General features: G+C 38.8%; 1 protein-coding gene across 9 annotated transcripts in view; it reads right to left on the bottom strand.

Moving 5' to 3' along the window:
* The window catches only part of LOC126380322 (collagen alpha-1(I) chain-like), a 41,153-nt gene that overhangs the window by 2,246 nt on the left and 26,867 nt on the right, over positions 1-12,040 (bottom strand). The gene's annotated exons all lie outside the window — the stretch shown is intronic.

Here is a 12,040-nt window from a genome sequence, read left to right as displayed (position 1 = left end):
ACGTGCACTTTCGCAATGGGCTGCTGCAGGGAAATTATCGCAAAGTAATCTCGCGTTTGGGGATCTAGCTCATCGCGATGGCTATCTCGTGGGCGCATCATTAATTGGATGATTGTTCGAGTAATGAGAGTTCCGATTGCCACAGTTGTTTAGTAATTGAAAAGTTGTTTGGTTCATATGGATCTCTCGCAGGCTAAGCGCTACTAGTTAGCACTTTTAAGGCTAGACTCGTTTAAGACTTCTATCTTTCATTGTTTTCGTCTGTGATACTAGTATTTCCTCGTAAACAGAGGGTCCCTCGCCATATAGATGGTGGCGTTCCTTTGTTACTGTCAGTGTGACACGATTCACCATCCCTATGTAAACTTAGGTTAGCGACATGTAGTTACCTCATGGCGTAGTAATAATATACTTAGGACGGTCTCTAACCAAACTAGGTGCAAGAAAAGAGCGCCGGCGTAGAGTCACGTCGATCAGTAGCATCAAAAGTCTTCGCTACATTCTACACAGTCTATAATTTGTTCAAGGATCCTTATCTTGTTCTTTAGACCCTTTTGACGCACAATGACCAATACGCACAATGACCAACAGGTAATACGAATATTGACACACAAGCATAACGACCAACACGTATAATGACGCCTAAGCAAAACGACCATAGACCTACATGATCTCTAAACATCGCCCTAAACCAAACCTAAATGGTGAACCAGACACCACAAAGTGGTTGTGAATCATTTCAGACATTACCATTACGATAACATTGCGAAACACGTGGTCATGTCATGTCACAGTAGCTGGTGCGAACAGATTAGCAACTGATTGTTCCCAGGTTTTTGCAATTGACATTGAACAGTTGCTTAACTTGTGATGATCGCAAGATGATCGTTAATGACGACAGCGCTTTTCGTTCGTGTTGAAATGAACCATATCGTGAGGGTGAAGGATCATCATTATTGACTATGTAGGAAGATTGGGAAACGCTCAACTGACTGACCATTTTTGTGCGCTTCGAGAGCCCTCAGGGCTTCTCTTTTAGGTAGTGGGTGGCGTTGGACCAAAATCGACAAATTAGCTCACATAACATAAGCTCACGACTATATCCCAATTGGGGTAGTCAGAGGTGCATCCATCGCAGGATGAAATAAGTACCCACGTCTCACCGAGCTTTCTGTTAGACAAACATGATGGGTGGTGAGCCGTATCGTCGTCTATAAAGGTCAAGTCAACTGGGTTAAGGAAAACTGCAGTTAAGATGTTCTGACCGTTACCGCAAGTCCAGTACCGGGGTTTGAACCGGCGCCGTATGAGATGCAAGACGGACCACACGAACCACGGGACCACAGGGACTTCTTAAATAACTGACAAAAAATACTCATGGATAAAGTCGTAGTCGGAGTCGGAATGTGTGGAAACTTTCCTCGTGTTATTCCCAAGCACTATTTATTCCTAAAATATATTTTTTTAAATACTTAGTTTTACCAAATATTTAAGAATGCTTAGATTTCAATGATTTTGCACACATGTAATAAGCTAACTATATTTTCTATTACGACATATTTTTTTATTTTTTACTGTTTGTTTTTTATATTTTGTTAGCTTTTTTGCTGTTTGTTTGTTTTTGATACGATTATTATTAATTATTTTAATTATAATGTCTTTTTGTTTACATCAAAACTTTTTTTATCCCTTGGTCAAGTCCCACACCCTTAACATTATTGAGTACGAACCTACAAGTTTAGTCATAATTAATTAAGTTTTAGACCTTGAATATGATGGATTAACCTTCTTTAGTGTGGGCAATTTGGCATACTTACCTACTCTTAAGTACCTACCTAATTTGATCTGAGTAACGATTCAAAGTTTACATACACATATATACATACATAAACTCACGTCCGTAATCCCTAATGGGGTGGGCAGAGCCACAAGTAATCAAAGACAACTTGCAGCCACTGTTGATACGATGTCGTAAGCTGGATATGATGAACCTTATGGTGATAAGGGATCAGCCTATCGCCCATAACATTAGTCCATCATGTTAGAGGACACAATCCCTCTGTCGGTTTTTACGACATGCCCGGGAAGACAAGCAGCTGAACGTTTTCTATGTTTTTTATTTGCTCCCAGAACAGCATAGATGCGTTAACGTAACGTATATAACGTATTCAAAGTTAACTACTGTAGAAAAGCCCTGCAAGTGTTTCCATAAATAAGTTTGTTTCATAAGCTTTCTGTTTCGACGCAACAGTAATATGTATAAAAATTCAGCATTCATTGTGTTTCGAGACTACGAACAAAAATGAGAAGTACTTTCTAATATCTTTCAATAGGCTATTTGACAACCTAGTCAAATGAGATATTTTTTACGAAAGGTCAAAACAAATGTTTTCTTTATATTTTGCATAGAAATACTATATCCTATGACATCGATAAAATCGGTCAAACGTCGTACTTATTGTTATTTAATTCTTGTTATTTAAATAAAATTCCAAAACAAGTCGAAAAGTAAAATGAGGTTGATTTTTGATCAATATTTAGACTGGCTTCTATTTTTAGCTTATTCACATTTTACAATTCTAGATGCATTATGTCTGTTATCCATGAAATTAGAAGGTTACGCGAAGGAAAATCTGTATATCGCCATCTATATTGTTTTTAAGGGATGAACTCTGGAAAATAGCTGGAAACTTTTTCAACTTTTAAAACGGCTATGGAATTAATCCACTATTGAATTGAATTAGGTAGCTACTTGCTCTTCTTCTTATCGTGTCGATGGCAAACTAAATTGTATCGGCCCAAAACTTGGCAATAAGTATGGCGCTATCTGCAGCGCTCATCAGATCCTCCTGCGTACAGGTGTTCGGGCACGCAGGACACGATGTAAGATGTTACTACTTGGTACTTGCTTGTTTAATTGATTTGCTTCTTTTGGTGTGTTTGATTCGTTTGCATGTGTACTTAAAGTACGCGTAGGACGCAGTAACTATTATCTAATCTGTGGCGTAGGACCCAATGATACAAAAAAAAAACTTTTTTGTGTGCGCTCTGAGGGCTCTCACTCAGTTTTTCTACTTAGATTTGTCTAGTAGCGACGGTATTCTACATTACCGCGAACCTTAAGTTTAGTGACAAATAAGTTGAGAATGATCATCCAATCGCATCGAGGAAGTCATACCACTTCGCATCACTCGTGAACCGCCGTCACGAAATGGAACAATGGATTCAGGAAGCGTACTAGGTCTAACCACAGTACCCGCTCCAGTTTACACCTCCCTCATCTTTATTCACAAGGGCATTAAGTCTAAAATACAGACAAAGGTGGTAAGTAGTTGGTGGCTCTTCAAGATGCGACGTGCGAATAGGTTCATTTCAGCCGTTTCTAGTGTTTAAAGTGAAGCAATAGAACTGTTTGTATGAGCAAACGAGGATAGCTTGTAATTTATAAACGTTTGTATATGTTTATTCTACAAAAAAGGAGTGTTTGTAACTGAGTATTGATATTTTATTACCTATTACAGTTACTTAACCACGGCTGTACGGCTGATAATAATGATGACGTGGTTTACACTATAAAGCGACGATATAGAGTTACTTAGTGCATCTCGGATTAGTTATTTTGTGTTAGAGCTACGTTTGGATCTGACGGTCACGAGCAGCGTGCTCCGCACGACCAGGCAGGCGCACGCGCACGCATGAATGCAACATTAACACTAAAGGTGTCTCCATACAGATCCCCGGTCTTAAATCTCAGTTTTAAAGAATGCAATATAAATATATATAACATGGATTTAAAAACAATATTTTATCATACAAGTGAGTTTTCAAAAAACATTATTTAAAGGTTAACAATAATTTCAATTACTTATCATACATTGTCATAAATAACTTAATATGCCAAAAAACATCTAAATTAACAAAATGATTATGAATGGTACATAAGTATGCACCATACCCCTTCCGGTTGATTGAGGGTGGCCTGTGCCGTATATAGGCTGGTTATCATTTGTGTGTTTATAAGTCAATTGTTCAAACAAATCCCCGTAACGAACCGACCAAAGGTGCCCATGACGCGTCGCGTTGCGTGAGGAAGAACCCGTAACCCGCAATATTGCTATTTGACATTCGCGCATATAAAAATAACTGCGCAATGTCAAGAAATCAAATAGCAATATTGCCTTTTGAGTTCCTTTAATGTGGCCTTTATAGCCCCTGCGTCAGAATCGACGCAGCTTTAGAAGTCGTGACTCCTCTTCACTTCTTCATTTAGCTATCGCGATTTAAGTCTATTGTAATAAAAGGTTTTAAGTGTAAAGGCAGCAGCTCAATAATACGTTTTAGTCAACACTAATTACAAGACCTTTGAATGAGCTCGCTACTTATTACCTGTTTAAATATGTACCTAACGTTTCAATTATCGTTTTGAAACACCTAAGAACCTTGAGGGTGATGTGGTTGTTTTAGATACCGGGTGAGAGGCCTCAGCGCTCCCCATTTGTCCGGTCAAGCAGCTAATGCCTCTTGTAGCAAAACAACAATAATGTCACGTCAAAAAAGGGTGCTAGTTTTCCAAATGTATTACTAATACTTAATAGCATTTAGTACAATCTTTTGTGTAAGTAAGTAAGTAAATTGGAAGTCATTTGAATTTGCCTTATTTTGCCGGCTAAGGCTTAAACCACTGTATTCGACTTTTGAAATCATGTTTGGATCATATACGGTCACGAGTATTAATATGTATACACTTTGGTACCATGTCACATTAACTTTTTGACAAATTGAACTGTAAGTCTCACTAAATGTCAAATATGTTAGTGCGACAGAGTCCTAAAGTGGGTACATTATATTGCTCATGACTGTTCAATCACATGCTTTCCACGGTTTGTGTCCGGTTAATGGCAATAGGCTGGTCCCCTATTACATGGGATTTAAACATAGCTGGCGAGGTGTGAGTGTAGTACATACTTACATCTCTGCCTACCACAGCCCATGTACAGGCATGATGTTATTTTCCAGTGTTAATAAGAGTACTTTTAACCGAAATTGGACCAATATTCCAAATAGTGCCGATCAAAATAAGAAAAAAAATACCTTCTTTTTCGAAGTCGGTAAAAAACTAACAGAGTTACTTATAAGTTCCTTTAGAAGACTTGAAAGCAAAATGCGAAGTACTTGCCGTGTTAGTAAGCCTCTAGTCTCAGTAGTACGGTTGTTTTGTCCGGTCACGTACTACTGAGCCCTTTTTAGTCTCATTAGTACGGTTATGACGTCAAACCGAACTGTTGAGCCTATAGCTGTAGTTCGGTTAGTGGTGGGCAAAACCTGGTGTGACCACGAGTCCGAAGGGCTTTAAATAATGACCGGGAAAATTTTATCCAAAATTGTAAGTTGCGTCTTGTAACAAACCAAATATCGACAGAAACTTATTTACATAAAATTGCATCGTATATAGCATCTTAATATGAGTAGAAGAGATGAAATGAATGAAGAAGGGAAGTTAGGCAGAAGAACAGGTTCTAATTTTTTCACAAAGAAAATGATTTTGGTTCCGATTTTTACTATTAAATATGAGTACTGAAGTAGTACTGAGGTACTGAAGTTAAGTACAAGAAGTAAGTTATGTTATGTTTTTTTACAAAGAAAATTATTTTCGTTCAATATTATTTACTATTTAATAAAAAAATATTTCGCTTTCTAATACTTTTTGTGATTTTTATATAACCTCCTTAACCGGACTACTGATACCAAAAAAGTCACATAAGTTCGGTTTGACGTCATAACCGTACTAATGAGACTTTTTTGGTATCAGTAGTTCGGGGCCGGACAAAACAACCGTACTACTGAGACTAGAGGTTAGTAAGTACCCATTATCATCTGCTTTACGTCTTCGTCCTGCCCCGTAAGGCAACCAGCGTGTATTTTATCTCCCGATCAACTAAAAAAGGGACATTGTTATTCGATAAAGGCGGCACGTAGCATTCTTTTCATTCGCCTTACTCGGTTCAGTTTTTAGCCCGCGTTCATTGCTGACTACAGTTATCTTTTTGCCTTATGCTCTGTTATCTCATTCAAGCGCATATTGTTATGACAACCAGAACATTGTCGGCGGTTTTCCAAAGTTTTTCTCACACGTGTCCTTGAGGGTTTTCCCGCGTTTGATATTAAAAGTGAACATAATATCGCGCATGCGCAGCCGACACGAACAATGAATTTCGACATCTCTAATCTTATGGCGATTTGCTTATTAGCCAGTTTGTTGATTAAGTTGTTAATTTTAGTTGTGACAGTCATGGAAGTGGTTTATTACTTTAGGGTGTGTCTGAGAGTTGTTATGGCTATTCTACCATTGTTTATTGGCCTATATTTTATTGTCTACGGGGGACATCGAAGCACACGTTTAAAATAAAATCTAAGAAAGCAATATTGCGATTTGACATTTGCGCATATAAAAGTAAGTGCGCAATGCAAACAAATGTCAAGTAGTTATATTGCTTTCTTAGATCCCGACGACCCGATTACTCTAGCCATAAAGGCAGCCAATCAGCTCGCGACACCAAACACTTCAGGGCCCCGATACCGACCCCGCCGGCGTGGTCGACGATTTCCCTCATTCAGCGCTTATCGCTGTCGACCCACTAGGGCCGATTAATTCTTTCAAATATTTTTCCTCTCAGACGACGCCCTGAGCCGAGGTTCGCGCCCAACTGAGCACCCTCAGGCCTGTTGTCTTAAACGTTGTACCGGATGAGAGCCTTCAGCGCTCCCCATTTGTTCGGCCAAGTAGTTAATGCCATCTGCGGCAAATCTACAATAAGTCACGTCAAAAAAAAAGCTTTCTTATGTGGCCATTTTAACCCCCTGAAGGCGTGATTCAATTCGTGCGAAACAAGTGACGACGATTTATATTCTATTTTCGATTAATATTCTATTGTCAATACCGTGTTGCTCTGTAATCAACACGTGAATTAAAAAGCCTCTGTTAAGTGGGACATTAACAATAGATTTTAAAGCTAAGGATAAAGTTTAAAATGATTCGGTTAATAGATGGTTTGGTTTTATGGATGGAATATCTAAGGTACTTAGTACTTATATGTGTTGTATGGAAACGATAACAAGAGAGAACAAGGGTTTTGTGCCGTTCATATATTAGGGAGATGACTCCCTAGCAGCATAATCATAGGGTCCACTAACCTAACCAGAAGTTTAGGTTAGTGGTACTAATTCCTGTAAATACCATCTAATTTTATTTTAAGTTATATCTGTCATTTTCTTATCCGACGAAAAGGAAAGGGACGGGTAATCGACAAGCATTAAATTTATGGAACACACGTCAATTTTAAGCACAAATCTAAACCAACCGTCTAAAAATTTTACATCCGTCAATAACCCGACACAGTTAAGTAGACAGCACGTCAAACGGATTGCATACCAGCGACGTACCTTTTGATTCGCCCGGGTTATTCATTCATTTACTCATTCTTCCTAAAATTAAGAGCTGTGAATCATCCGTCCCTTTCCTTTTCGACGGATATGAAAATGACGGATATAACTTAAAATAAAATTAGATGGTGTCTGCAGGAATCGGGGCCATTGTTTACAGTAGCGACTGCCTGTCTGACCTTCGAACCCGAAGGGAGAACCAGCCCAATAACAGATCCGTATCACGGTCACAAACAAAGTCTTGCGCAAATTGTGTTTTTCTCAGTTATTTTGCGGTGGTCACAATTTCATGTTGACCTTTAAAATCAACTGATGATGCTATTTAGGGATGATTATGATGATGATTTTCTCTATTAACAATTTAGCAAACAATTTTCGTCGTCGTCCTCAGTCGGACACGATCAATATTACGGTGACGTTCACTTGACTGATTGCTATGAAAATTGCACAAATTGAATTAGCAAGGTCAATATTCTGTTCTTAATGGCCTCCGTGGTCCAGTGGTTGAGCGTTGGGTTCATGATACGGAGGTCTCTGCTTCGAATCTCGGTGAGGACACAAAAATCTTTTTGTGATCTTTAGTTTGCTTAGAAAACTGCAGGCTGATCACCCGATTGCCTTGAAGTAAGATGATCCGTGCTTCGGAGGGCAAGTTAAGCAGTCAGACTCGGCTACTATTTACTTAGTAAGAATGTAGTCGTTACACCGGCACCGACTTCAAAAATATAAAATTAATTAACTAATTAAAAATACGTACTTATTCCTTTGTGCGAAGTAAATTTTCATTAATTTGTAAAAAAACGACTCCGGTGATTTTAGGATACCGAAATCATAATTTGAATTGGAGTCTCCTATGATTACCCAGGTGATCATTTTCGCGGGTGACCAAAGGCACGCCAAAGGGCACTAAACTGTCGCCGATAGTGTCGCTGTAGTGGAGTAGTCCGTTACATTGCTTCTCTTTGTTTTAATCAGAATAATAATGGATGGAAGATGTATGTAATTGTGCCTGGGTGTAATAAAAAGGGTCACCATAAACCCAAAAACAAAGATAAAAGATGCATAATGTCTGTTATCCATGAAGTTAAACGAATGACACTCTGTGCAATGCCAACAATATAGATATATTGTTTTTGACGAATGTAGCCTGGAAAGTTCCTTATTAAGTAAGCTTTTTTTTTATTCACACGTTCATCGCCACGCGGCCCACAGACAAAATAATGATTTTCGGATTTTTTTACAATGTTGTATTATAATCTTAATCGTTGAGACATATGTTTATTTGCACTAATAATTAGAAACTTTGGTTCATTCGCGAGAAAAAAAATGATAACGAGACACGCGGGTGTCCTCCGTGGCTTGAATGAAACAACCAACTTTTTGCGTGGCGTTGAAGGTGTTAGGATAAGTGCATTGTTTATTATTTTTATTGTTACCTTATAAGTATTTAGTGAAAACCTTCTTGAAAAATCGCATTATGATTTTATTTTCTTCCAGAAACCCTCGAGACGCTAATTTCAATCCAGGTTAAAAATTGATAGTTTTTAACAGCCTCCGCGGTCTAGTTAGAGCGTTTGGCTCACAATCTGGAGGCCCGGGTTCGATTCCCGATAGGGATATTGTCGAAATCACTTTGTAAGACTGTCCTTTGTTTGGTAAGGACATTACAGGCTTGAATCACCTGATTGTCTGAAAAAGTAAGTTGATTCTGCCGATTAAGCCGTTGGTCCCGGTTAGCCGTAAAAATACCTTCACCAACCCGCAGTGGAGCAGCATGGTGGAGTATGCTCCATACCCCCTCCGGTTGATTGAGGGGAGGCCTGTGCCCAGTAGTGGGACGTATATAGGCCATTTATGTTATGTACGTTTTACTTGGAATGGAGACAGCGTGTCCGATTCGGAGTTTTGTTGAAGAAAATCCTTCAAAGCTTGTGAGTTTTCAAAAAGGCGCATACGTTATATGGCTTTTGTACTAAGGTAGTACTTTTCTAACCCTTTTAAGTATTATAGGGAAACGATTGAATGTACTTAGAACAAGGGTATCATTTTATTACAGTTAAGCAAATAAGTAGATTAATACTAGAATTTAGGTACTTATGTTAAACAATGGATAAGTAACAAAAAGCTTGTTTAAGTATAATTTCTATTTTTAATTTAATGCCGATTTCAAATTGGATAACAAATAAATGATTATTGAATATTTTATGTGTGTTTCATTCCTAAATCCTTTATAGGTATTACCTATCTACCTGCCAAGTTAGTGATTTAGGCTCAGCCCTACGCGTTTGTACCCCTGGGGTAATTTAATTCTATGTGGGGTTACTTGAAGGAAACTTGGTTTCGTAGATATTTTGCATTTATTCTTCTTTCCTCCTGAAGTTTTGTCTCTAATGTAATCTAGTCTACAAGATCCCACTGCTGGGCAAAGGCCTCCCCTTTTTCCAGTTTTAGCGGTTCTGTGCGTACTCCGGCCAGTCCCTCCGGCTAGCGTCCAAGTCGTCACGCCATCTCTATCGAGGTCTGCCACGACGCTTGTACCCGTCATGAGGCACCCAATGCGTGACGATCCGTGCCCACCGCGCAGGGTGCATGCGACAAACATGTCCGGCCCAATCCCATTTGAGTCTGGCGGCTTTTCGTCCAACATCAGCGATTCCCGTTTTTGAACGCAGTGTTACATTGTGTGTTCGGACTCGATCAATTCGTTTGACACCTAACACACTACGCTCAATCGCTCTTTGACATACCTTGAGCCTGGACTTTAAGCAGAAGTTTTGTCTCACATCCCAAAATCAGAATCAGAATCAGAATCATTTATTCAACGTAATTATCATGGATAAACTTGTTGAAGGTCAACGTAACATTTTTGAATTTACGTCATTTCGCAAGGTGTTATGGCTGAGGAGAAGAAATGACAAGAAACTGCCACAGCAACACATCTTTTAAATCAATGAGGGTACATTACAAGTTATTTAATAACTAGAGGAACACATTCAATACCAGACATTTTTATCATTTAGGTAATCATTAATCTTATAATAGGCTTTTTACATAAAGTAAGCTTCACGTGAGTTTTAAATTTGTTCTCTGACAAATTTAAAATTTTATCTGGTATTTTATTGTAAAAACGTATACATAACCCCAAAAAAGATGAAAAAAATCTTACTTAGTAATCACTGATGATAAATAAGAATACCATCGCGCCGCGCGGTGTACCGTTACTGTGAGAATAGGCTAGTTTCCAACTAGTCAAATCAGTTACTTTTTATCTATACCCGGCGCATCTACGGTCACGAGTACTAATATGATACACTTTGAAACTTGAAACCATGTCACATTACCTTTTTTGACAAATTAAACCGTAAGTTTCATTAAATGTCAAATATGATAGTGCGACAGGGTCCGAAGAATTCAAAAACGAAAATTCGAAAAAAATAACCATAAACGAACTCACGACTAGTAACACACATTACAGTACTTACCAGTCAAGAAGGTCTCATACTATCGTGATTGAGGGAATCCAATACTAAGGTTTCCTAATAATATTTACTCTAATCAAACCTACCATGATTGCACGATGTTCCCTTCGTAATGCGAGGCAGGGTTAATGGGGGCTGAGACATGTGTAGACGTAGGTCTCGGGTCATGTCACGAAGCCGTAACCATGGTAACCATAATTTCAAACGTAATATAACACAGCATCACGCTTGTATTCCCAAAAGGGTAGGCAGAGGTGTAATAGTATAATGCACTTCTCGCCAGCAATTTTTAAGGCCCATGAAATACGGGGCGAACCTATTCTCAATAACCGAGTTCAAATCCAGGACATAAGACATTACGATGTAAGTGACACATTCTCCGAACGGGATCAGAATTAGAATCATTTATTCAACGTACTTAATTATCATGGATAAACTTGTTGAAGGTCAATTTAACATTTTTGAATCTACGTCATTTCGCAAGGTGTTATGGCTGAGGAGAAGAAATGACAAGAAACTGCAACAGCAACACATCTTTTAAAAACCAATGAGGATATACATTACAAGTTATTTAATAACTAGACAAACACATTTAATGGGCTCTCAAAAATTACAAGTTGCTTATTTTATTTTATTGACTATTGAGGATCATTTGGATTAAAGCAGTTGATCCAGCATTATGAGAGAATGTCGGCTTTACAGTTTACATAATAATACATCTACTCACTGGTAGAGGTATGCATTTCGCAGAATTATAAGACGTATCTTTTTGTTGATTGGATTAGCCAGTTTGCCTTAGATGGCGTCTACTTGGCCGGACTGGTAGTGAGAGAAGGTAATGCTTCGGTGACATCATCAATGATGATGATGATGACATCATTATGATGGCACGGGCCTTTCCTATGGATGGATAGGGAGATCGGGCCTTAAACCATCACGCGGGCCCAGTGCGGATTGATGGTTATTAACGACTGCTAATGCAGCCGGGACCAACGGCTTAACGTGCCTTCCGAAGCACGGAGGAGCTCGAGATGAAAACTTTTTTTTGTGGTCACCCATCCTATGACCGGCCTTTGCGAAAGTTGCTTAACTTTAACAATCGCAGACCGAGCGCGTTCACC

Source organism: Pectinophora gossypiella, chromosome Z (assembly GCF_024362695.1).
Source record: "Pectinophora gossypiella chromosome Z, ilPecGoss1.1, whole genome shotgun sequence".
NCBI lineage: Eukaryota > Metazoa > Arthropoda > Insecta > Lepidoptera > Gelechiidae > Pectinophora > Pectinophora gossypiella.
Note: the sequence above shows the minus strand (reverse complement) of the source record. Positions and strands in the feature narration are given on the sequence as shown.